The 27,035-nt window shown below is 36.7% G+C and overlaps 1 protein-coding gene across 2 annotated transcripts in view; it reads left to right on the forward strand.

Annotated features, from left to right (window-relative positions):
- The window catches only part of Cmss1 (cms1 ribosomal small subunit homolog), a 291,882-nt gene that overhangs the window by 160,548 nt on the left and 104,299 nt on the right, over positions 1–27,035 (forward strand). The window contains exon 1 of one of the 2 annotated variants that reach the window (XM_042676807.1): positions 10,458–10,517. The exons of the other annotated variant lie outside the window; for it this stretch is intronic. The gene's annotated coding sequence lies outside the window, so the exon portion shown is untranslated. Of the gene's footprint in view, positions 1–10,457; positions 10,518–27,035 lie in introns of those variants that run through there. 2 annotated transcript variants of the gene reach the window in all.

A 27,035-nucleotide genomic window follows, 5' to 3' on the forward strand; every position in this document is an offset into this window, starting at 1 on the left:
TGCAGGTGGAGCAATGGAGCTAGATGAGATTTTAGCACCTTCCAACGATCCTATTGATCATATCTATTCTATAGTAATTCTCCTATTACAATAATCCCTCACCTATCACCAAGTAAATCTGGCACCTAGCAAAAATGAGCCAGGATATACGGAGAGATGACTGTATACCGCTGCTGCTTCTTGGATTTTCACCTATCATGGGGGTCTCTGGAACATAACTCCAGTGGGAGTTATGCTGCAATATAGTGAAGCAGCAATAAGTGAACCGCGACATAGCAAAGGACAACTATATTAATAACATCCCTTCAACTACTTTCTGTCCTTATCCCTCCTATTTACACAGTCATATATACATGGCACATATCTTATCAAATGACAGCATGTAAGAATTACCATAATAAGCAAAGAATGAAATTCCACTATGTACTTAGTACATGTACTTAGCAACATGAACCCTGAGATCTTTTTTAGAACATCAGTGGAAAAAAATTGAGAGTCCTTGGATAATATATAAAGTCAAAATGTGATATCCTGATGTACCTGAATGTAGCAGCAAAATACTTTTCTTCTCTAGAATTATTTGTAGATGTCTAGAGTAGAAGTGTTGATTATCTTGCCCTTCATTTTCTCTTTAAAATTCATCTCATTTTAAATAGTACATAAGATAGTATGTATGTATAAGACTAGCATCTGTCTTCCAAGCTGTTATCACAAAATTAAGGGGGAAGAAATTGTTTCATATGTTATCATCCAACCTCATGACTTAATTTCTTTTTTTATTCTTTTGGTATTTATAGAAAAGAATTCCAAAATGCTAGGGTGGTGCTTCCCCACACCCCAACACTGCTTTAGTAAGATTGAAGGCCAGGGAATGTGGCACCAAAAAAAATGTCTAGAGAGTACTATACATAATATGCAATTTTCGTTTCTGAGTAATATCCATAATTCAGAAACCGCCCTAGGTTAGAATTGTACAAATGTTCTTATTCCCTGGAAAGCTTTACTGTAATCAGAACTTTTCTAGCATATCATGTATCTTATGATTTTGTTTTCTAAAATTAAGTGATGTTTAATATCTTCTTTCCCCATGTAACTTTTTAAAAGTTCTATACCTCCATTTATTTCATTGCTCCCTTGCCCTCTTTTGACTCCATCTAATATTTTGCTATTCACTATTTTACAAATAAATTCTTTTAGATATTCCTAAAGCTGGGACCTCTCACAGATCCAATTACTTAGTGGATGGCCAGTTTATAGCCAGAAGCTCTAAGCTCCAAACTCAAAATCTGTACATTTTGACAATACAGAAACAAAACATTCCCTCCATCTTAGAAACAGAATCCCTTCTTCAGGCTTAGCATGGATGGCTAGAGAAGGCAAGGACACACTGAAGGCAATATTGCTTTGGCCATTTTCTTTGAGGATTTCATGGAGACTAGTATCATTTGCTGAGGCCTAAAAGATAGGTAACATCTCTTGTTCTACTTTTACCAAAAGGAATAGCAGCAGGTTGAAAATTTGTAGTAACTGACTGTATTTGTAATAGTTCTTAATTTTCATTTCTATTGACTTAATTTAAAAATTTCCAAGCTAATACACATCACTGTTTGTTGGTAAGAGGTATTTTATTCAAGGGTAATAATGAATTATAAGTTTTCTTAGCACTAATCTCTGCTTTTCAAGGTCTGTCATTGTCTAGACCTCAAATCCTAATGCAGAATTCCCCAGCTGACTGTTCTCATATGCAGTGTTCCAGGATATGTTTCCCCGTAGCACTGCTTTTCAATGCCTCAAACAAAACTTAGAAGTACTTGACTGTCTGGTAGTACATTGTAGAGCTCTTCTTATACAGTCAGTTTGGAGAATTTGCATCCTCAACTCTTATCTCTTTTGATTGATTGTTGCCTTCTAAGTTGGACATCTTCAGCTTTTGACACACAGCATTAAGTAAGAAATTTCCAAAGGAAAAGAGCCCTTCCCATAGTTACTTGGAGAGGAGAATGTCTCTGAGTATCAGAAATAACAAAAAGATAAGAACAGGCTTGAGCTACATTCAACAAGTCAGTGAAGTTTTTATCAGGTATCTTGGTTGTTTGTATTTTTTTATGTCTCAGAATTGACATCTAAATTCAATATCCAAGGAAAGTTTTTTAAAGAGAACTCCCTTTTCTTGCCCAAACTTTTCATGCATTCTGGAAACTTCTAAGTGACTAATGAGACTATAATTCATTGGAAATTGATTTACAGGTTAATGGAAATATGTCTAATGCTGTGTTGTCTAATGGACAAGGAAGAATAGATAGCTTAGAAGTCTGGTTTCATTGATTTTGGTTTGCTTTGCTTTGGTTTGGTTTGGGTTGAGAGTGAAAAGGAAGAGAGGAGTGGGGAACAAACACAAATACAGACATGGCTATACTCATCCACAAAGCATTTGCATTAGTTTATAACCAAATGCATAGTAAAAATTTATGTAAAGATTTAAAAAATAAAATAGAAAAGACCATGAAAAAGAATGGCATTAGAGTAACTTTGAGTTTATTCAGAATCCTCTTTTATTCAGGGGAGTAGCAGCAGCATTTAGAGAGGAGCACAGTTCTGCTTGAAAAGAATGAACAACTCCCTTGATATTCCCCTCCATTGTCAGTCTCCATTATACCTGTGCCAAGTCCAGCATCAACCCTGACGTTTCACCTGGCCTGTGCATGCATTCTAGTTCTTCTGGCTCTTCACTCATGCTCATTATGATACAACTCTGCCAGAGTATCCATTCCAGTGCTTTGGAAGGTCTGCCATTTCAAGAACTGTACATCCCATTATACCCATGGCATTGAGCATAGTTTTCAAAAAAAAAAAAAAATAGCATATCTCATTTGGGGCTTGAGTATTCAAAAGCTTCAGTATTACCCTTGGTATGTTATTCTCTTAGATTCCCAAGTATCTCCTAGGATAAATGTGGACCTGTTTGTGCATCACTCACAAACTGCCCGAGCATTTGGGAACAGATGGAATAGATAGACTCAGATGGAATAGGTAGAAAACCTAAGGTTCTTTTCCTTTAGCAGTTGTCATTTGCTTCCACCATTTGATCCCAGAGTTATTTTCTGCTGCCCAGTTGTTATATGCAAACATATTTTAAAGCATCAGTGAATGAGCCTCAAGAGGCAAAAACAAAACAAAATGAAGCAAAAATGAGGTGCTATAATAGAAGCAGAGGAAATTCAGGATTTTGGACTGAAGTCCCATGTCTGAGTTCATACTTTTTTATTACACTGTGTTTTGGCTGAAGATCTGACACTGGATTCACCATAACCACCACAAAGTCCATGCTGCCTCTTTTTCGATTTCCACTGACATTCTTGCCTGTTGTTAGAGTAGGTACAGCTTTAGATGTTTTACCCATCCAGGAAAAAGTAAGGAAGAGAAAAAGAAGTAATTGAAAAAGAGATGGTCCCTGAGGATGGAAAAGTCTCAGAGGAAAGTGACAGATGTGCTGCTTTCTGGCCCAGGCCAGATAGTTGGTTACAGATGTCATGTGTGTCCTCATTGTAGTTGCTATTGCAGTGGTAATCCCCCCCAGTTTAGCTACCACAAGCATTGTTCTTTGTTTTTCTATAGTGCTTGTCAAAATGCTATGACAACTGGCTGGTTTTACGCAAACAGAGCCTGGCTCTCAAGAGACAGTGTGTCTGAAAGTCAAACATGGATGGCAGCCATTGGCACACAGAGGAGTCAGAAACCACAGATTGTTTTCTCGTTGGATGAAGAGCTTATAGCAATGTAAAGTTAATTGAAGAATTCCTTGAAAGTGAAGTCAGACTAAAAGAACTGCTCTGAGTCTATAATTTACTAAATGTGAAAGATCTATAAGTGGTAGTAAGACTAAAAGAGTTTGGGAGAAAAAAAGGAACATTTTGTAAACAGTTCTGGCTTGTATTATTACCTCGGCCGCTTCACTTATTTGCTCTAATAATGCAGATTTGCAGAAGAATCTCTAATTAGGTAAGCCTTGATTTATGGAGTTGGCCTCGTATAAACCATGAAGTCATGGTGTGCTGCAGAAAATTACAGGCCTGGTCTTGAAAATGGTTGAAAACTATTATTTCTACCTAGAACTCCTCAAGCTGTAAATATCTTACCCTCAAAAACCAAATTATTTTATGTCCCTATTCACAATGTGTCTAGCCCAGGTAAATTCAACCTATATTATTACTTACAAAGCAGTTTTTCAAACATAAAACATATTGATGACAGAAGGCCAGGGAGAAAACTAGTAAAGAAATCTTCTTAAGACAGAGCAGAACAACATTCACAGATTCTCTACACAGGTGGATTCATGCTTCCTTTACCTGAACAATGACAAGGCTATACCAGACTATCAAAAGAAAGTAGTAGCCAGGCACCAGTGGTTCATTGGCTTCTTAGGAGGCTGAAACCTAGAGGATCAAGGTTTATAGCAAGCCTGGACAGAAGAGTCCTAGAGACTTTATTTCCAATTAACTAGAAAAATGCCAGGATTACAGTATATCTCTATTAGTGGAGCATGATCTATGAACAAAAAAGCCAAGTGAAGTACAGGTCCTGAATCAAGCCACAGTTCCAACACACACACACACACACACACACACACACACACACACACACACACAAATACATTTTTATATTTATATATATTTATATGTTATGTATTTATAATATATTTATTATATACATATTAGAAAAAGAAAGTATCTGTCTGCATGTCCTCATTCCAGCAGCCCTGACCATCTCCCATCTCTCTCCTTAACCACTTACTGGAAAACTATTTCATTGTCATTGTTTATCTGATTTTACATAAGAACATTGGGGTTTCTGTAACATTTTACTATGGCTCTTATTCCCTTTCCCACCAGTAGAATCCTTGATATATGGCCAAGGCCTCTTCTTTTATTATAGGTCCACTGATTACAATTTCCTAACATTTTGCTTACACCAATTACACCTTAATGATTATATTTTCTAAGGTTTCTCAACTCAATTATGCTTAACTTTTGATCTTGTAGGGCAAGATTATATAACCTTCTAATGTCTAGATGGCTACTTTAAATCATTTTCTATTACCAGTGTTCCTCAAACTACTCAATGTAGTTTCATAGAAAATAATTCTTGCCTTTTACTGTCATATTTTATCAGTTTACAAATATCTTTATGTAATTGCAGTGATGAGTCCAGTATAACAAGCAGGCATAGAAAGATACAACTCTCAAGAGCTAGAAGAAGTGCTTAAGGTATATTGCAGAATGATCCCCTAACCTCTTGCATTCAGCAAGAGACAGTTGTCCCTTGGTGCTCAGTTTAGAAAGCTTCCAATTCTATACTTACTACGCAATCTTCATTGTACAGAGGAGAATCAGGGTGGTTATATGGTGGCTTCTCCAAGGTTAAGCAGCAGTTAGGAGCCGGGCTGCATGTACTGACTCCTAAGCTACCATTTTTCCCAGTGTTTCATACATAGGAGGACTGATATCCTGACACTTTATTGTGTTTGTCTGAAGGTGAAAATGAAGGTTTCATTGATTATCAGAAACTGCCTTCATACTTAAATAAGGTAAGATACAGGGTATATATAGGGCTGAATATTGTCTGCAGTTTTCAGCATCCTTGGAACATCTTTACAACATAAGCTTCTCCTGTAAGAAATGGGCATGGAAATCCACTGTGCCTAGTAACACGCTTTTCTTCCAATTCTTTCTTACAGATTTCTTATCACAGGCAGTTATTTAAGGTCAGAAGATTCTTTTTCCTCTTTTCTTTCTTTTTTTTTTTCTTCCCAGAGTCAGAAGATTTATCACTTCTGTCTGTAAATGACCACAATTAGTTAAAAGAAACTATAAGGAAGAACTGTCCTATGCTAACTGTAGGAAGCAGCTCCATAAGCTTGTGGCTACTTTTATTGATATAAAGCTAACTTTTAAAGGGCACAGTCCTCTTAGGCATAAGACTGTGGGAGGATAATAAGATTTATGTTTATTTGATCATTTTCACAAACTGTAGCTAACTTTCCTAATACTGTGTTGGACAGATTTTTTTGAATCATTTTCCTTCTCCCCTCCCTTACCCACTTGATCTTGCCTAGAGACAGAATGTACTTACAAATGGGCTGTTCAAAATAAAATGAAAAGCTAGTAGTAGATAGCTCTAGGTCATTGACCTAGCTTGTTCATTGGGGCAAGGACACTAAACTGAAGTAGATAGGTAGATAGGTATAACGGGATGCTTGTGCTACCCTGAGGCCAGATGTAAGAATCAAAATGGTGCTAGTGGTAAAAGAACCAGTATCCTGTCTCAATGGGACGGCTGCTTCTTTGCTCCCGCTCATTTTTGTCGTGAAAAATGCAGTTGTGTGGTTGACTAGACCTTCTCGTATTTTGAAAGAAGTTGGAAGTCTGGATTATTAAGTAAATCTTGTGATTTAAATGTTTGCAACTCCTTTCTCCCACTTGCTCAAGTCAGAAACCTTGGAGTTGTCCCTGACTCCTTTCTTCCTCTCAAAACCCACAGCTAATCCTTCAGGAAATCCTGTTGGCTCTGCCCTCAAAATATATTCAGAATCTGATCACTTCTTATAGGTCTTTTTTGTACTACTGTCCTCCAAATCATCAATGTCTCTGTCCTCTATCCATTATGATTGGAATAGCCTCTTAATTGGCTTCTGTGCTTGTTCTATAGCCAAATCCTTGAAGGATAAGTCAAATCATCTTGCCTCTGTATACACAACCCTCCAAAATCTTCTCAGCTCTCTCAGGTTCTGAAAATCAAAGTCTTCCTGATGACCCAGGATGTGTTCTAACCTCATCTGCAGCCATAGTGGCCTCTTACATGTTCCTTAAATATAACAGTTCATTTCTTCCTCATAACCTTTGCTGCTGCTCTCCTCTCTTTTCAACAATGTCTCTATGGCCTATAATCCCAGCATTTAGGTAGTCAAAACAGGACGATTGAGTGGTGCAGGCCAGCCTGGACCCTGTCCTAAAAGACAAGCAAAATTTACACAAAATGGACTGTGATAAACTACCATACTAACTGTAATAGACTCAGAAGTCATTACAGTATACTATGTATGGTAATGGATTTTCTTTCTTGGTACCAATACTAGAGTTTAAACTAGGGGCCTCATGTTCTTCCTTAGCTTCTTTGCTTAAGGCTGGTGCTCTACCATTTGACCCATAGCTTCACTTCTAGCTTTTTGCTGATTAACTGGAGATAAAAGTCTTGGGGATTTTTCTGCTTGAGCTAGCTTCAGACTTCATTCCTCAAACTTAGCCTCCTGCGTAGCTAGGATTATAGATGTGAGCCACCACCACTCTGTTCTAGTAATGTTTTAAAAGATTTCTTTACCAAAGTATAACAAATTTTGAAATTATGTATTTGTGTGTATTTTTATGTATGTGAAACATGTCAAGCAAGTCAATCATTTGTTTTTTTGGTCCAGTCGTGGGGCTTGAACTCTGGGCCTGGGCGCTGTCCCTTAGTTCTTCAGCTCAAGGCTAGCGCTCTACCCCTTGAGCCACAGCACCACTTCCGGCTTTTTTCTTTTTTGCTTATGTGGTGCTGAGGAATCAAACCCAGGGCCTCTGGCATGCAAGGCAAGCGCTCTACCACTGAGCCACCTTCCCAGCCCTCAATCATTTGTTATTAGTTATCAGAACCTACATTTGCTTCTCTTTGTTTTTAAACAATTCATGCTCTTAATTGGCTGAAATAAGGTTTGATATTTACAAGTATTAAAAATAATTTTAAATACGTGAAAATAAATATATTTGTACAGAATATAAACTTTGATCTAGTAAAACAATACTATTGATTTTTAGTTTCAATTTTTGCTCTGAAAATAAGATACCCCTAGGTACATTCAGTTGTTTAAAATTATATATTATTTAAGTTAAGCACATAAAATGCTAAATAGTCATTCACTATTGCCTATGTACTTTCTGCGAGGTGACTACTCTGTGCAGTGATTCTGTTTATAAAAATATTGTCTCTATCCATGTAGGCTATGGCAAATGTGCCTAACTGAAATTTATCACAAGCGCAGCTTTTCCTTAAGCTCCAGTGTTCTTCTAATCTCTTTATTCTAGACATTTAAAAATCAGAGATGTCATAGTAATGTCAACTATTATGTACAATTAATATGTATTAATTGTAATGACAATGTAAAATGTTAAAGAATGAATATTGAGTAGTTTATTGAGGTTCCATTGAAGGTAGCTTTGTCCCTAATTCTTCAAGATAAATTGCCTCTTAGAGGGCTTTTGTGGCTTTGCCTGTCACTAAGCTAACTAGTGGCCAAAGGGCAGACTCAGACATAAAAACATTCAAAATATCCCTGGTCAAAATAAACTCAAGCTCTAGGTACTCTGGAAAGCCAAGATAAAGACCAAGGGTTAGGATGACATTTAAAAAATGTTGACACATTCAGAGGCAATCCATATATGACATAAGTGAGAACTATAAGAAGAAAAATGTCATAGCGCTTTTTACCTTTCACACAACTGGTTTTCATTTCTGTAAAATATGGAATGGAAAGTACAGAAAGAGAAAAATTCAAAACTAGAAAGAACCAGAAAGACCCAGCTTTATAGAATTGGAGGCATGGCTCAAGTGATAATGTCTACCTAGGAAGCATGAATCCCTGAGTTCAAATCCCAATACTTCCATTAAAAAAAAAAATCTAGACAAATGAAGCCTAGGACTAGAAGAACAAAGTCCTGGTCTAAGTCATATAACTACAAATACTTGATGATTAAAAATGGAATTGGATACCTATTTTGTAGCTTAGCATTATTTTCTGAACTCTTCTTTGGCATTTTGACTGTGTCATTATGGGAGTTAGACCAAAACGATTAGATTTGGCTTGGTTAAACAGGTCTCTAGGTTAAAACAGGTCTCTATGTTAACGGAAAGAGAGTATTTGGATGAAAGCAGGATGCTATGATTTGTGTTTGTCTGATAAAGGTCATACATTAGAAACCTAGACCTCAGTGCAACAGTGTTGGGAAGTAGGGCCCTTAAGAAATAATTAGATCATGAGGGTTTTTCATCATAAATTGATGAAAGCCGTTATTGCCAAATGGGTTCCTAAATAAAAGAATGCTTGGTTCTTTCTCCCTTTTGCCTTTCCTATGTCATCTTGTCCTTCCGCCTGCCTCTGTGGGATGATGAAACAAGAAGACCCTGGCCAGATGCTAGCACATTATTATTGGACTTTCTAAACTTCAGAAACATAAATTTCTATTGTATATGTTACCCAACCTCTGGAATTCTATTATAGAAAACAGACTATGGCATTAGAAATGGTTACCTGGAGTCCATTTTGGTTTTCCATGAAGGAAACTTGAACTCAATATCCCCTAAGAATTCATCCAACTTTAGTTATTATGAGTGCATGTGATCTTCATCATATTTTTAACAATGATTATTTGAACTTTCTACTTACAAAAATTATATTGGTTTTCATTCATTCATTTCTCAGCTAGTCTGTTTTTTTTAGAAGCTGCTTTTCTGTGAAACACCTGTTCCAGGGTTTCTTTGTAATGTTAAGTGTCAAAAAAAAAAAAATGTAGTAAGCCCAAGCTGTTTACAACTTGGGGTGATGAGTAATCATTCCCATAAGGAACTTAATCTACTTTACACAAGTATCCATCAACTCACTGCTCTTTTCCTATCATACAAATACAAACAGTTATATAGTTAACAATAAGGAGTTTTGTGGTGATGACGTCAATTAGCCTTCTTTCCCTTTAATAAGGACAAAAGTTTAGAATGAAAATATATGTGCTTACAAGTTGTCATGTTGAAAATGAGCTTTACGACTTTGGTGGAGGGGTGGGGAGGTTTGGGTGGGGGGGGTGGGGGGAGGCTGGGAAGGGATGGGAAGGGTAAACAAAGGAGGAGGCTACAATGCTTGATAAGAAATGTACTCACTATCTTGCCCATGTAATTGTAACTCCTCTGTACAGTATTTTCACAATTAAAAAAAAGAAAATATATGTGCTTACATTGCAATAAAAATTTGACTAGAAATGTATTTGCCAGCTGATAATGTCTAAAAACAATACAAATACCTCTTTTACTGTCTTCCAAACCTAAAGTGGTGTCTGCTCATTGTACTTCCATCCTATTGTCCTACTTTGTATCCTGTTTTTCCTAGTATAGTTTAGAAGATATACTAAACAAAAGGATGTTAGAGTATGTACTGAAATGTCACATTTTTAATAGGGAATGTCTATAAAATAAGTGATTCAGTCCCATTTGCTCAAAGTACTTCATTACTAGAATGAATTATTCATTACAGTAATTATATGATCACATTCTGGAACTACCTCCATTAGTTTTTAACAGTGGGTTTTCATTTTCATTTACCAGCCCCTTAGACAATGTTCCACAATTCCTGTTCTCATTTTCTCAGATCTTGCATTGACTTGGTGGTAGGAGGGAGAAGATGGTGAGAAAATTCTACGTATTACCAGGGTGATCTGGTGGTGAGTGCAAGGTTACTTTTTTCCCCAAAGAGAAAAGAGAACCCAAGTGAGAAGGCATATTACAGGCTTAGAGAAGTTTTTAATGATCCAGATTAAACATTAAAACTCAACTGAAAATAAGACTCAGAACTCATCTTGGGCTCCAGTGTTACTTCTTTTTTATTATTATTATTCTTTGACTGCCAAGGAAATATCAATCCAAGTTGTATTTCCTTTGTAAGGCTAAGGATCTAGGATAGGAAGGCAAAGAGGACAGACAGTATGCTTTACATGTATTTGCCTCACTTCTCCCAAGAGGAAGACTTAAAGTCACTAAACTTTTTAAAGTGTCAGATAGTAAATGTGCTTTCTAGCCACCTAGTCTCCTTAACAACTATGAAACTATATCATTGTAGCAGACTTAGATAATATAAGTGAATAAGCATGATTATGTTCTAATAAATCTTTATCGGCATGAAAATGTAGGTTTTATTTTTCACAAGTCACAAAAAATGTTTTATATTTTTCTTCAGTCATTTAAAAATGTCAGGCATTCTTACAAAGTGTACAAAAACAGGTTGTAGCAAAACTTTAGTCTGCTGGCTGTAATTTGTTTAACTCCTCACCTTAGGAAGATATATAATGAAATATGACAAAAATGAAGTGCTAAGACATAGAGGAAAAATATATGATACCTGAAGTACAGATTATTTAAATGTAGTATGAGAAATGTATGTGTGTGCAGGAAGAGTTAACCATTGCTTTGCCCCTTGATTCTGTTTTAGATAGTCTTGGTTAGTACTCAGTTAAATTCCAGATGGGCTATTTTTATTTACTCGCTTAAGTTTAACAAAAGGCAACATTTAACTGGCCTTTAAAAAAAGGAAAGCAGAAATAAGAAAAGGGCATATGACTTAGAGCTTGCCATAAGGTACATAGAGCCAATGGAGCATTTTATTAGGAATGGCAGCTGGTGGTTTGCATTATCAGTAACTGGTTATGAAGACTGAGGCAAGAGGAGGCAGCCAGCCATGTTCTTCTTTTGGTAAAAAGTACTTGATGCATTGTAAAATTGTCATAGAAAGTATCTTCTGCTGTACTAAAAGAACCCATAAAAATCCCTGTTTATATGATGTGAAGACTATATTGATAAACTTTAAAGGAATTAATAAACTCAAAACTATAAAGGAACATTAGTACAAATAGTCTGAATAATCTATAGGCAATTAAATACAGCTTCACTTATGTTGTAGGTCAGTGCACCTAGAATGATTGTATAGATGACAGTTCAGTTATTTGTGGTTATATATGTTAACAAGGGAGTATTAGTAATAATGACACTAATAGCTATTATTACTAATCTTTTGGGGAGTATCTTCTCTCTGCAGCCATCTAGCATGCATCATTTTATTCCTAAGAACAGCACTCCAGGGTAAATCTTACTTGCTGTGGAAAGTAGAATTGTGGTTCAATCATAGAAACATGAGGTGGCAAAGCCAGTAAAAACCTAAGGGCCTCTTATGAAATTTTATGTTCCACTGTACCATTACTACTGATAGGAAAGAGGACCAAAAAGGAAAAAAAAGATGGAAGAAAAAAAACTTAACTCAGCTATACTGTTGGGGTAGCATTACTTTATAAATATTAACTTTAATCTGTATAATCATTACACAGTAATAGAATGATTTCAGCTCCTTAAAACCTTGGGGGAAAAAATCAAACCATTTGTGGTTTATGTGTTCATTCATTGCTTGCATTTTCTAGGCAGGCTGCAGCCTTGAACTATTCACTGTCTGAACTTGCCCTCAAAGAATGTTTCCTTCTGCCTTCCCTCTGTCAAGTGGCAGCCAATGAAAAACCCACAAGCTCTGCAGCTGCAGCTCTGGAAAGCATCCATGAAAGCTCTCATTCCCAAGATCCCCTTTGAAAAATCACAGTTCTTAGAGCTTGCTGTTATCTTCTACAGGGTCATGACTAATGTTTGTAACATTGTAAAACTTCCACAACAAAGGCTGGCTGCAAGAGTTGAATTCCTCAGCTTGCTCTCTGTGTTAACCTGTCTCTACTAAGACATTCACTGCCCCTCAACTGCTCTCTCTCTCTCTCTCTTACCCAGTAACCTGTAGAGGCAATATTAAGACAGAAGATTTTTAAACAGTGATTGGAAAACTCAGTGAATTTCATAAAGTGCCTCTTTAACAGACCAGAAATGAATTTTTTAAACCCAACCAAACAAGAAACTGGCATAAGAGTTGACATGGTCCTGCTCTTGTTTCCACAAGTTTTACTTGGTTCATGAATTATTTTTAGGGTTCAGAGGCCAAATATCCAGTGTACCTATCTTAAAGGAAACAATTATACTTTTTCAAAAGGTTGAAATGTAGTACAAAAGTGGCTCTCTTATGTATGACTGAATAGTACCAAAATGCACTTTTTAGCCAACCTTTTTATATATGAAGCATGTTATTTAATCCAGATTTTTTTTGAAACCACAGCCAAACTCTCAGTATGGATATCTGATTGAAGAAACATGGCTGCTATTACTCATTCATCATTCTTTATTTTGCTTACATTAGTGACCTATTAGTATGTTTAAGAAAAAAAAAGTAAATTTGCATTATTCACTGGAATAGCAAGACTGGTTGCTGGTGATTACAGACACAAGAGATAATTTTCTGATCTGTATCATAGCACTGGTTTTTCCTACATGGAAGTGGGGAAGGAGTGTTAGGGGAGAGGCCTCAGCTGGGAGACAAGTATGTGCTAATGTACCACTTACTGTCTGGGGAAAATTACTCTCATGGCAGCAGTAAGAAGTTATTTGATCTGTATTTATTTACAGTGTGCAGGCTGCAAAATATTAGCATTCTCATTATGCCCAGATGTAATGGAAAGAATTTACTAGCGTTCTTACACTGGCTTTAGTAAAGAATGTACCTTTTGAGTCAACATTTGGGTAAGGTAGTCATTTAGTGCCAATAATCCCAAAGATTCATCTCTTGCTTAGATAACAGAAGAACATATTTGTAGCCTGAAATCCCATCTGAAATGACTACTTTGGGGTCACTTAAGCTGTTTCTTTATCTATAAAATGGAACAGACACATATTTTTTGAAGCTTGACAGAGAATGTCTATTACTTAGGTAAGACAGTGGGATCAGATTTATGGTAGGGAAATTGTCATAATTCAAAATAGACTTTCTTGAAATAACACTGATACAGAATAACAGTGACATTTGGCATTTTATGCCAAGACTTTCTGTTAAATATGCAGTCTCAGAGACTATCCCTCACATTAGTAAGCAGTCTATATAAATATATTGGTTTGATGTATTTTTTCTAGAGTATTATACCCCTAATGTTACCGTTATCCACTTTCCTGTTTTAGCAATTTCACTATCCATTATTTAAGTATAATATGACCTGGAATATCTACAGAAAACTATCTTCATACATACAGCAAGATGCTTGTTAGGGTGCAGTGTTCTCCAGATATGCATATTGTATTTTTAGCATTTGATGGGGTAACAAAATATGTCTTCAAGCATGTGCTTTCTAGGATGACAAAACTGGTAATTTGATGGTGAAAAACCATGGACATGTTCGAGTCCCTTAAACCAAAACTATTCAAAAGATGAAATTAATAAAAATAGGCATTCTGTAAGAGGTTTTTTTCCTTAAATTACTTTGAACAGGCATACACATCTCATACTTCCTTCTAATTCCTAGTAGTACAAATATCTTGATATTTATTCACTCTAATCTGTTATGGAAATTGAAATATTAAAAAGGCAAAAGGAAAGTCATTGGAGTAAGAGGGTTGTTTCTTATTATCCTTAGATATATTTTATTATTATGGAAATCTTCAAAAATAGAAAAAAAAGAATAGAAGGAAAAGAACCCCTTTGTGCCCATTATCAGTGTTACAGTTTGAATACAAAATGGTCCAATGGCTCGTGTATTGAAAGTTTGGTCCCTCTGCTCCTGGTACTATTAAAAGTGATCAGACCATGAAGAATGGATGTCTGTTGGTGGTTTTAGAATTTGATGGCATTATTTAGAGCTAGATGAAACTTCTTAGAGGAAATAGGTCACTAAGGGCATGACTTTGACAGGTTTGTCTTACTTCTAGCTTTTCCTCTCCCTCTCTCTCTCAGCTTCCTGGCTACCATAACAGTGATGTTCTGATTAAGCTCATAGCAGTGGAGGCAGCCAGCCATTAACTAGAACTTTTGAACAGTGAGCTGAAATAGGTCTTCCCAACCTTTAAGGTATTTCCATCAGATATCTTGTATGGAAAGGGAAAGTTACTGATACCAGCTTCAGTAGTCATTAATTTATGGCCATTTTAAATATCTATTTCTTTCCTCCACACTAGATCTTTGGGAAACAAATCCCAGACACATAATTTCTAGTCATTGTACATTATGTGATTTATATTTTGTTGGTCTTTGTGAATAAAGAAGAAAAATAAAAAGAAAGAAACAAAGTCCTTATTCTTGGGCATCTTGTCAGATACATCTTGAGTAAGATTTAGTAATCAATGTAAGTTCAGTGTAAAACAGAATAAAATACTAAAATCACTATCCCAGTTCTACCAATTCTAACTTAAAATAGTCAGGCATGATGTCTCATGCAAGCAATCTTAGCAATTTAGGAGGCTGAGATCTGAGGATCATAGGTCAAAGCCAGCATGAGCAGGAAAGTCCATGAGACTCGTATCTACAATTAACTAGCAAAAAGCTGAAGTAGAGATGTGGCTTAAGTATCAGAGAGCTAGCCTTGAAAAAAAAAAACTCAGGGACAGCACCCAGGCCCTGAGTTCAAGCCTCAGGAAAACAAAACAACACCAAAGTCATAGCTTAGTTTTTATAACTCTCTGAATCTAATTTTATGAAAAAAAAAACTTTTGAAGCATGAACATTTTTCTTTGCTCATCTGCTGTAAGAGCCTACAAACAAAAGCCCTATAACTATGAGCACAGAAAGCAACTGGATCATGGCTTCTAAATCTTACTTCTTACTACAAGAAATAGGTTTATTTGAGAAATAGCTCATAGGCCAATGAAGGAAAAACAATATAAGCTTAGGTCATCTTTTCAGATTAATATGTTGGAAAGTCTCAAAAAAATGATAGAGATATATCAAAACAATACAAGAGACAGCTTGAAAGGACTGCACTGGCCAAATCTGGAACAACTGGAACAGCAAAATAACTATTTTGATGAAGTATAAGTCCTATAAGAATAAAATATTAATGAATGTGTGAATGTGGATAATGAGCATATAGATACTACATATGTAAGAAGGAAAAACTTCTTTGTAGTAGAATGCCAACTAATATAAAATGAATGGTAGATTTTTTTTTAAATCATGGTACTGGAAATTTTAGTGGATACCAAAACTAGTCAGGAAATATTAGTAAAAAAACAGAATATTTACATATCTTAAATCTCTACAAATTACTTATTAATAACTACAGGCAAATCCATGATTCATGTTACCAACACCAAACAGAACAAGTTGACCTCATATTCCTGCCCAAAAAAAATGCATAATTAATTTAGTACAAAGGAATTATTACACAAATCCAAAATGAAAGAACTCTAGAAATGTCAGTGCCCTGAAACACAAAGAAAAACTGAGGCACAATTTGATTAAAGAAAACAAAAGACACATGAATTTAAGTGTTCATATGCTCCTAGATTGGATCCTGTATTAGGAAAAGTAAAAATTGTGTATCATTATTAGGACAGTTGTTAAAATTGAGTAAGTTGTGAAGATTAAATACTACTGTATCTACATAATTCTTCTTACTCTGAGCATCCCCATCCAGTTTCGTTGGAAATAATGGAATACAAGAGACTAAGTAACTATAAAGAAAAGAGGTTTATTTAGCTCACAGGTTACAGTTTCATGATCAGGAAGCCCAGGATTTAATGCTGTATCATGTCTTGACAGAAAAACTGAAGGAAGCTGGGCGCCAGTGGCTCACGCCTGTAATCCTAGCTACTCAGGAGGCTGAGATCTGAGGATCGCGGTTCAAAGCCAGCCCAGGCAGGAAAGTCCGTGAGACTCTTATCTGCAATAAACCACTAGAAAACCGGAAGTGGCACTGTGACTCAAGTGATAGAGCGCTAGCCTTGTGTTAAAGAGTGCAGGGACAGCACCCAGGCCCAGAGTTCAAGCCCCATGACTTAACAAAAAAAAAAAAAAAACCTGAAGAATACGCAGAATATGAAAGAGCAAAGAAATAGGTGACCTTGCTTATAACAGCCTGCTCTAGTGGTAATTGCTCCAGTCCCTCAAGGATTAACCAATACCCTGGAGAGACATTGATTAATTCCTCTTAACAGTTTAATCACTTCTAAAAGTTCCCACTAACTCTCAGTACTGCTGTATTGGGGGCTAATTCTCCAACACATTAATTTCTTTTTTTTAATAAGTTTTTTATTGTGAAAATACTGTACAGAGGGGTTACAGTTACATGAGCAAAGTAATGAGTACATTTCTTAATCAAGCTTTATTGCCTCCTCCTTTGCTTTTCCCCTACCATCCCATCCTACCTCCTCAACTACACCCCCACCCCACACCATACCCCACCCCCGACTCTGGTTAGATCGTAAAGTTCGTTTTTTGTCTTAGGGAGGGTCTTGTACATTTCATTGTTGCAATGAGTCAATCTGTATTCCTACTTAAACATTTTGTTTTTTCCCTTCCCCTCCCCAAATTATACCAACATCAAATACAGTAAAAACAGGGGTTACACGATGGGGGAGGGTCACATTAATTTCGAAGAATGCATTCAAACCAGTAAATTTTTATCGTTTTCCTTAGAGAATAAGCATTGAATATGTAGAGGTAAAATCAGATCATCTCACAACTAATTCAAATGATTCAGATAACAACTAATGTGCATGTACAAACAAAATGCAAGAGTGGCAAAAATGTTTAAATCACCAAATGCAGTCAGAAGGTAAAAGTTATTTGTGTCATCCTTGCAACTTCTCTCTTCAGTAATTATAAAATTTAAAAATATGTTCACAAACATGAACAGTTTCCAACTCCCATATCAATTAAAGCATGCCTCCATTTGTTTATCTCTGTGTGCATCTGGCTTCTTAAAGGCAGATGTCCCAGGTATATTGTTAAGTATTCAATATACAGTGTAGAATATATTGTATGTCGTGCATGCTAAATTTTAATGAAACAAGTAAGAGAAGAAGTATGCATATTTGTCTATAAATGTGTAAAATACCTCTGAAATGGTACCTACAAAATTGTTGGCCTAAGCTAACACAAATTTGCTCAATTCATTAATTTCAACATTTATATATATTGCAAAACTTCTAAACTTAATGCTTACAGGAAAGAACAAGAAGTTGTACTTTTTACCAGTGTTTTATTACTGTGGAAATTACTGCCCTAAAATGATAGTTCATCAAACACAGACACTCCCATTACTTTCACTGTAATCATTATGAATTTTATCTCACTTGGTTAGGATAGCTTACTTATTAACTCTACCTCAAAAAAAAAACTGATCAACTGTTTTTATTGTCCTTGATCACAAGGATGTAGTCTGGGAATAAAAATAAGCCTTACCAAGTTCTGGAATAGTAAAGAGGTAAAAAACAAAGTTTCAAGAGCAATTTAGATTAATATACCCTCCAGTAAATAGAGAAATAAAACTAAGTTCTAATTAGACCATATAAGATTCAATCTTACAAACATAGAAAATACATAGTAGAATTTCCAGAACCCAAATAAAATCTAGAAACTTTTTTTTAGGAATCTAGAAGAACATCTAGCATCTCTGGAGTTGATACCTTCATGTACTACCAAGTCATTTTTCAGCCAAGATCTCAGAACTCTTTTAAATAGGTTATTAAATTGCACATAGCATTTTTCCCCTAATAGTTTTCTTTGCACTTAACAACTTTCATCAATATACCTGCATTTCATAGTTAGACATTAGAATCACTCCAAACTTCGTGAATATTCTTTTTTTTAATTTCCTGTCTCACCAAAGCCAGTTAGAAGTAGAAACCTAAGACAATGTCTGAGACAGATAATTATCACAACATAAAATTAAACACAGAAGTCTTCTCAGTGGCTTATTTTCATATTTTATAGTTCTTTAAATTCTGTTTTTAATATATTAATTGTTCAAATTAATACTGCTTACCCAACCTATAAATACTATATTAATGCTCTCTCCTCTGAGAATCATTTATAAAGTTCCAGTGAATAGCATTATACAGATGGAACAGTAGTTTTAGAAACAGTTTATATAACATTAAGAAACAGCCACATATTTTTCCAGCAGCCTGGGTAACTAAGTAGTAATCTGTATAAGCTTCTCTGTCTTCCCTTTCTCCCTTTATTTTTGCAGCACATCTAAATGAATAGTAAAAACTAAGTACTCCTTGAACATACCTGCTGACAGCCACAGGGACTGCTGGGTTGACAATACACACATAAGCCAATATAGTTAACACCAAACACCTCATTTGGATGTCTATTTGGAACTAAACAGGGAGTCACTCCTTTTTGTGGGTATGTTTTTGAGAGCCATATAGGACTCTACCCATCATAACTCGTATTATTTCATTAGACTGCATGGAGAAATTTTGAGTCAGTGTCTGGACTGGTGTCCCTTCAGGTCTGGATTATGCATTTGAAGAATTTATTTCTTTGCCTTAAGAAAGGGAACACAATTTCATATTTTAAAAAGAATAGCTTTCATAAACATACATTCATTCTACTGTGAATGTTGCTGAAAGCATATCTCTCCTGCCAAGTCTCAAGCCTCATAGTTACCAGTTGATTCTGTATGACCTGTTCTATTTTCTTTCTATGTTTCGAAGTGATCACAGAAGATTGATTGCTAAAAGGTTAATATGTATCAGCTCCGATATACTGAAATGCAAAAAAAATTGCTTCCTGACACCATTCTTCTACTTACCCTACTGAAATCACCATTTTGAAGACGTTATGGGATCTGCAAAATGGCCAGCCTGCCTTCCAAGTTAATTTTGAAAGTGGCTTTTTATGGCTGGTTTACAATCTTTAGAAAAGAATTATGATGGAAACGTTATAACATCCTAAGCTGTAACAAATGAGCTGTTCTTGAAGATAGATGTGACTTCATGTCTATGAAGCTAAATATTTACTTTCCAGATGATTTAGTGTATCTTTGTTCCTTTCTACACAAAGCCTTTTCTTTCTTTACATCCCTTCCATCTCCAAACTGCTTTTTTTGTAGCCCTATTATATCAGTGTTTCGTGATGTTACAGAAAAGCAAAAAGTGTGAGGTCAAATTTTCCATTACATACTTCAGCAGGAATGCCAGGGAACCTAGCCAAACTAGCTGCAGAAAATAAAAATTACAGGAAAGATGATTCATTAATCAACAATTGCCTTACCAAGAAAATAGATTTAGTCGTATGTATTTAGTTTGGGAAAGGGAATGAGTGCACACAGGGTGGCTATGGGTGAACTGGGAAGGGAGCCCTATTATGACCAGATAGTGTAGTTTTAGACTACTAGGACTCTTTTATACTGGAGAAGTCGGGGAACAGAAACTCACTTTTTGCTTTATTTCCCTCGACTCTTATTCTTATTTTTTGGCCGGGGGGGGGGGGGGGGGGGGGGGGAGTCGGAGGGGGGAAGGTGTCTGATCATGGGGCCTGAACTCTGGGCCTGGGCGCAGTCCCTCAGCTCTTCAGCTCAAGGCTAGCGCTCTATCACTTGAGCCACAGTGCCACTTGCGGCTTTTTTTTTCTTTTTGCTTATGTGGTGCTGAGGAAATCGAACCCAGGGCCTCTGGCATGCAAGGCAAGCGCTCTACCACTGAGCCACCCGACTCTTATTCTTTTGAGACAAAAATACAAGTACTTCACATGCTGATGCTAAAATATAACTTTTCTTTCTTTTTTTTTTTTTTTGTTGTTGTTGTTGGTCATGGGGCCTGAACTCTGGGCACTTACTGTTTCTCAGCTCTTCAGCTCAAGGCTAGCGCTCTACCACTTGAGCCACAGTGCCATTTCCGGCTTTTTTCTTTTTGCTTATGTGGTACTGAGGAATCGAACCCAGGGCCTCATGCATGCAAGGCAAGCACTCTACCACTGAGCCACCTTCCAGCCCCAAATATAACTTTTTAATGACAGCTGGAAGATATTTTAGGAAAGCATAACCTAGAGCTTAACAGTGAGAAGAAGAACAATTGCAGAGCCTTTCTGTCCTCCACCCGTTAAGTAATTCTCCCTCACAAAGCTTGCTCTTTCTTTGCCATAAGGTCAGAATCTTTGTGCTCTAAAATTTTGTCAGATTGCTAGAAATCATAAAAATTAATCTTTAATCATTTTTACATATTAAAGGAGTGGAAAGAAGATAGATAGGTAGGTAGATAGATAGATAGATAGATAGATAGATAGATAGATAGATAGATAGATAGATAGATAGATAGATATTATCACTAGAAATTAAAAATTAGCACCCAAATTAGAACAACCTCACTAACTCCTAATGTTTTTATAAAGAAAATTATCTAGTTGCAGAATGTAGAACCATAAATGTCAAGCTCAATGTGGAACTTCATTTTTTTTTATTCTAATAAGAAATCTGGCCAGGAACAAATACAGTTGGCTCTGTCCAGGCAATAACAGAAACAGTAAACTCCTTTATCAAGCCAGCCATCATTGTAATAAAATGTTCAGAACTGTAACTTAGAATGTTGCAAGTTTCTTGTGCACCTTCTGACTCATCAGACAAAGATGTTAATGTCCTGTATCAGTTGACACAGAATCTTATTTTAATTACTTGGAAATTGGCAATTCATAAGTACATAATTAACCAGAATAATTCCAGCCGTGTTGGATGATACTAAATTTGTTGAAGATTTTCATTGCCTTTTATGGAGACCATGAGGAGAAATAGAGAACAGAATCTGTTTTGTTTTTTCCTTTTGCCAAATAGTTGATAACCCAGTTGCTATTACCATTTCATCCACACAAAGCAATTGTAACATGAGAAATAAACTTTTGTAAGTTCCTAATAATTGAGTGTTTCTTGTAAAAAGCTAGGACAGTTTGAGAAAAAGAAAGGATTAAAGGAGGAGGAAGAGATCCAAAGTTCCCAGATCTTAACAGCTAGGGGAAATGCAAAACTTCTACATTTATCAAGGGAAATATGGACTTTTTTTTTAACAAAAAGAAAAAAACGACTGTAAGAACAGAACAAGAACAATAATGACCTAACAGGACCGATGCTAGTCAGACTGTTTTTATGCTTATAGTTCTATCATCAGAGCATCCATTTCAGACCACCACCCGGCAGAGAACACTTTTTGAATTGGATAAAAACAAGCATCCTGTGGCTGGAAAGGTGGCTCAGTGGTAGAGTGCTTTCTTTGCATGCATGAGGCCCTGGGTTTGATTCCTCAGCACCACATAAACAGAAAAAAAAAAAAAAAAGCTGGAAGTAGCATTGTGGCTCAAGTGGTAGAGTGCTAGCCTTTAGCTGAAGAGCTGAGGGACAGCACCCAGGCACAGAGTTCAACCCCACGACCAACCAAAAAAACAAAACAAAACAAAAAAATCATCCTTGTCTCAACCTGAAAATAATAATCCCCAATCCTCACAATTCAGAGAAGCTTTTTCCAGCATTTCTAATAATCTGTTCTTTCTTTATCAGTTCCCTTCTACTATTCACAATCTCTCCCTCATGCTCACACAGGTGTGTACACACACACACACACACACACACACACACACACACACACACACACACACACACACACACACACGGACGGACGGACGGACGGACGGAATGAATGAAAGAGATACATACAGGAAACCATATCCAGTAAGTTTCTTCCCTCTTGAAAGATAGTTCTGTCTTTTCAAAACCTCTTAGGCTCTATTCTTCCTTCCTAGATTAAACAATTATTTTTTTCCACCAAAGTTTTGGAGTAATGGCTTCAATTCCAGCCATTCCAGTGGACTAGGTTCTTCCTACCTATCTGAAGATGCCAGTGGAAGATCTGAGCAGTGGTGACGGGAGAGGAACTCCAACCAATGCTGCTGTACTAGGAAGGCAAGGGAGCCAGCTTCCTCCATCTTCTCTCCTAAGAGTACTGACATGAGCTCCAAGACTATAGATATATGGAAGAAACACAAGTATGTATGGGCACAGAGAAGCTTGAACAGGTAAACAGTCTAGGTCAAACTGTGGTCTGAGTGATGATTTATCTCAGTATGATCAAGTGGGGTCTTGACCATACTGTGAGATAGTGGCCTTTGCCTTTGGGTAATTTCCACTCTTGTCACAAGATGCTTATCCATAAGACCTGTTGGTCCCAGATTTAAGGTGACTACAAGAGAGAATGACTCAAAGCAAGGGAAACAGATGCAAAATAGAGACAGAGATGCTAAGCTTTTATCTTGTTTTTATTACCCCTTGTGTAGAATTGATGCTTTTTAGCAAAAACAGCTTCTACTCTTTCTTAGAGTTTTTCTTGGTTCCTGAATCTCATTTCCTTTAGAATTATAACAACTTAGGAATCCTAAAGTCATCTTTTACTCAGTCATCCTTTCATTTCCCTTTTAGACTTTTTACTCAGGCCAGTTGATGTTTCCTGTTTTATATATGGTATAAGAAACAGATTCTTCTCTCTTCTCACCATATTCCCAGACTTCCACCTTTCAGTAATCACACTGTCCATCCATCAGTAAGGACTTTGGAATTACAGAAATTTCAAGAACTTTTTATCTGTTTTACGTAATTTTAAAAGAGAATATGTTAAAGCACACGCTAAAGAATAAAACTAAGATTTGTATTCAGGTCAGACACTGGTGGCTCACACCTATAATCCTACCTACTCAGGAGGCTAAGATTAAGGATTGAGATTCTAAGCCAGCCCAGCCAGGAAAGTTCATGTGACACTTACCTCCAATTAACCACACACACTCACACACACACACACACACACACACACACACAAAATGGGAGTGGAACTACTGTAGCTCAAGTGGCAGAGCATTAACCTTTTGGGGGTGGGGGGAGTGAGTGTGCTCAGAGATAGCACCTAGGTCCTGAGTTCAAGCCCCAGGAACATCACAAGAAAAATTGTTTTCATATCCTGTTACCATGAGTATATTTTTTACTTCATTTATTAAAGTTTAACAAATATTGATTGCACCTAAGTTAGGCATTATGCTAGACACACAAATATAAGATAGATTTGGTCTTTGTCTTCATTGAGTTTATACCAAGCTAGGCAAAACAAAGAAAAATAAACCTTTAAGTTAATGTTTCAAATGTAGTAAATATCAGGAAGAAAAAAAATGGGAGAACTATTATTAAAATGAATTACAGAAGACTTTTGTGAATAACAGTTAAATCGAGGTTCAAAGCAAAAGTGGATATGAGCCTACTGGAGAGGGGGAAAAATTACAGGCTGAAGGAAAGCCTTTTCCTAAGACTCTTAAGAAGGGAGTTGGGACAAAAGAGAAACTAGAGGAAAGCAAAAGCTAGAGTCCAGTAAATTAAAGGAAAGTGAAAAGATAGAGGTGACTGGAATCAGATTATGTGAAAGAACTGAGAACACTTCTGGTCTTTTGTCATAGCTGTGAGTAGCCATTGGAAGTGTTGGTGGGTTGGTGGGGTTTTTTTTGTTGTTGTTGTTGTGAAAATACTGTACAGAGGGGTTACAATTACATGGGCAAGGTAATGAGTACGTTTCTTATCAAGCATTGTAGCCTCCTCCTTTGTTTCCCCTTCCCATCCCATCTTCCCCCCACCCTGGTGGGTTTTTTGTTGTCATTGTTTCTTTTCTTTTCTTTCTTTCTTTCTTTTTTTTAACTTGGAATCTCCAGATCCTGCTATCATGCCAAGGCTGGATTCTTAAGTTATGAGCTCAAGTAATTGTCTCATGTCAGCCTTCTAAATGCTTGGACTATAGGCATAAGCCACCATGTCCAGCTGAGAAATATTTTTATGAGGTAAAAATTTGACCTTTTACTGAAACTACTCAAATGATTGTGTGTCTTCAGATGGATGAATTGGGAGACAAATTTGGGAGATAAAGTTGATAAGACTTGGTGGCTCTCAGGATTGATGGCAGTGCACAATAAGAGTGTTTCTAATGACTTCTACTTTCTTATCATGGTGAACTGTTTCCTGAGTGGAGAACTTTTTAGAACAGAATCTAACCTAGGGGAGGAAATGACAGATCCCAAGTTTGATTTTGAATGTCTTTGATAAGAGATGATTGTGGTTTATCCAAGTGGGAACACAGCTAATTATAAAAACAGATCTGCATCTTAGAGTATATGACTATCCTGGGACATAAATTGGATGAAAGGTTATAAGCAATATTTAAAGTTTGGGAATAGATGAGATTGCCTAGAAAAGGACTCAGGATACCTCAGAGCCTTAGCTGTACTACATGTATAACATGGAAATAATTATGTATGTGTGCAGAAAGGTTCAGAGGCATGCATACTATATATAGCACAATATCTAGATGGTAATAGCATATTGTAATTGCTAGTATCACTGTATTAATCTCATATCCTTATTCTCTGAATTAAGTTGGATTTAGCTAACAGGAGAGTTCACAAGAATGAAGAAATGAACATAAATCTATAAAAGATATGTTTGTAAAAACCTAAAGACAGCTTCTGTTGTTCTGGAATCTTACAATTTTTTCTAATTTTATTTTCCATGAAATTCTCTTGCAAAGAAGCTGCTCTAGGGCTGGGAAGGTGGCTCAGTGGTAGAGCACTTGCCTTGCATGCTCGAGGCCCTGGGTTCCATTCCTCAGCACCACATAAGCAAAAAGAAAAAAGCCGGAAGTGGCGCTGTGGCTCAAATGGTAGAGCACTAGCCTTGAGCTGAAGAGCTGAGGGACAGCGCCCAGGCCCAGAGTTCAGGCCCCACGACCAGACCCCAAAAAAAAAAAAAAAAAAAAAGAAGAAGCTGCTCTAATTCTGTCCTCCCCACCATAGAAAAAAAATTAACTTGTTTTAAAAAATCAGGGGCTTCATTTTCTTAGATGGATTGATTGGACCCAAATTACTTGTGAAGCTGTGGCCAGTTCTCATTGATGATACAGTGACTGATGAATTTGCTAAGAAATATCTAAATGTTCTTTTGTAACATTATTTTCAGGAAGTCAAAGCCTTGTGAATATGGAGAGGCCACAGAACAATACATAACACACTGCACATGTCTGCAAGGCAGTGTTGGGCTTTTTGGCATTGCTAATGATAATGATCCCACTTGGTGGAGGCAAACCCTCCCTGCAGCTGGTGGCCTTTCTGTACCCAGATGAGGTCATAGTGAGAGAAGGAGAGGGAGAAGGTCTGCTGGGGAAGAGAAAGGGGAGAAAGCCTACATATTTGCATTCTTGGTAGAAAACTGGAAACATACTTGCCACATTTATTAATGTTTTAAAAGTAAAGAAATAGGAGAGGAGGGGATAGTGAGGTATTGTAACATCATGACAGCTTTATTACCTCTTCCCCCCAAGGCTGTACAGCTGTCTGTATTCACAGTAAATGGCCAATGGAATCTCCCCAGACACTGATAACCTTAAAAGCCTAATCTCTAATATTTGAAACTGCTTAGAGCTGATGTTCCAGATATCTAGATCCTAATAACTATTTTAGGTTGTACAGATCCCACTTCTAGACAGTCTACTACTTCTTCCTCCTCAAATATGTTTATAACAAACAAATCTAGAATTATTTTCCTTTGACATCATAGTTAAAGGTCATTTGTTCCTGTTTCTCAGTGTTGTCACAGAAAACAAAACCAGTAGAAGTCTAATGTACCACTGTTTTATTTCTTAGAACTCTGTCTCTCTGTCTCTGTCTCTGTCTCTGTCTCTGTCTCTCTCTCTCTCTCTCTCTCTCTCTCTCTCTCTCTCTCTCTCTCCCTCCCTCCCTCCCTCCCTCCCTCCCTCTTTCTCCTCTCTGTCTCTGAGATCTGGAATTTACTGTGTGGCCTCCAGGGCTGGTTTTTGGAGATTTGTGGGGAAGATGGACTAGGAAAAGTGAACTCATTTTGGCATTACATTCATGCAATCTCAATCCACCATTTGACCATCTCTGCTCTGAGCAGTAGAACTAATCAACACTGATTGTGATAGGACAAAAAATGCTCTGAAGACCTTTCTGAATCTCTGTCCAGCCAGGTCTGGTTAATCTGTATCCTAATGTCTTAGCCAGATCCTGATATATAGCGAATAAGGGCTCAGTAGGTGGTGAATTGGGTAAGGACGCAGTTGAAGACTGTTGTTGGTAGCAAGAATAAATGATCATGACTAATTAGGTGAAGGGAAAAAATTCCTTCTAAATGTTGGGAAAGGAGGCTGCTATTTAAGTAAATATAATAGTTAACACTTCTATTGACTTGGTTTTTCAAGACATAATGTAAAGAATACTGTTGTACAATTTTGAAGGTCTGAGACCTTACCTTTGAATTCTGTAAGCACTAAAATTTTCTAATCTCAATTTCCTTGTCCGTAAA

This window comes from Dipodomys spectabilis, unplaced genomic scaffold (assembly GCF_019054845.1).
Source record: "Dipodomys spectabilis isolate Male_0828 unplaced genomic scaffold, ASM1905484v1 ptg000032l, whole genome shotgun sequence".
Taxonomy (NCBI): Eukaryota; Metazoa; Chordata; class Mammalia; order Rodentia; family Heteromyidae; genus Dipodomys; species Dipodomys spectabilis.